General features: G+C 39.1%; 1 protein-coding gene across 2 annotated transcripts in view; it reads left to right on the top strand.

Annotated features, from left to right (window-relative positions):
* Positions 1–882, top strand: part of MTHFS (methenyltetrahydrofolate synthetase) — a 50427-nt gene that overhangs the window by 2093 nt on the left and 47452 nt on the right. The window lies entirely within an intron of this gene.

Here is an 882-nt window from a genome sequence, read left to right as displayed (position 1 = left end):
CTGTCAAAGTCATGAAAAACATGACTGAGAAACTGTCACAGAATAGACGAGACTAAGGAGAAATGACAAATAAATGCAATGTGTTATCCTGGAATGGATTGGAACAGGAAAAGGACATCAGTGGAAAAAATAGGGAAACTCAAATAAAGTCTGAAGTTTAGTTAATGGTAATATACTAGTGTTGGTTTCTTAGTTTTGACAAGTGTACTACAGTAATGTAAGATGTTAACATTAGGGGGAACTGGGTGAGGGGTATATGGAACTAGCTGTACTATCTTTGCAATTTTCATGTAAATTTAGAATTATTCCAAAATAAAAGTTTATTAAACAAACAAAAACAATCTCTTATTATCTGGATTCTGCTTTTTCACTCTCATCTCATGCTTCTTTCTCCTGGCTCTTTATTGATTAGACATTCTAGTCATCTTTCAATTCCTCTAAAACATCTTGCCGTTTTTAGGCCCTTTGCATATACCATTGTTTCTTCCTGGGAAACTCTCCACTCTTCCCTACCTCCCTGCTCTCATTTACCCTCTCAACTAGTTAATGCTTACTCACCCTTTAGATTTCAGGTGAAAAGTCTTTTCTTCTGGATGGGAGTAGTGGTGGGGAGCAAGTGGAGGTCACCAGGCAACCTCCTGATCTGTCTAAACCAATAGAACGCTCTGTGCAGGCTGACCATATTATGGCTTGTGTGATAGTTCTATTTCTTCCTGCAAATTAGTAGCTGGTTTATGTCAATGTATTGTGCTGTTGTTGTTAGGTGCTGTCAAATCGGTTTCAACTCATGGCAACTCAGTGTACAATGGAACTAAACACTGCTGGGTCCTGAGCCATCCTCACAATCATTGCTATGCTTGAGCCCATGGTTGCAGCCACTGT

This window comes from Trichechus manatus, unplaced genomic scaffold, assembly GCF_000243295.1.
Source record: "Trichechus manatus latirostris isolate Lorelei unplaced genomic scaffold, TriManLat1.0 scaffold00186, whole genome shotgun sequence".
In the NCBI taxonomy this organism is placed as follows: domain Eukaryota; kingdom Metazoa; phylum Chordata; class Mammalia; order Sirenia; family Trichechidae; genus Trichechus; species Trichechus manatus.
This window is presented reverse-complemented; position numbering and strand designations above follow the sequence as displayed.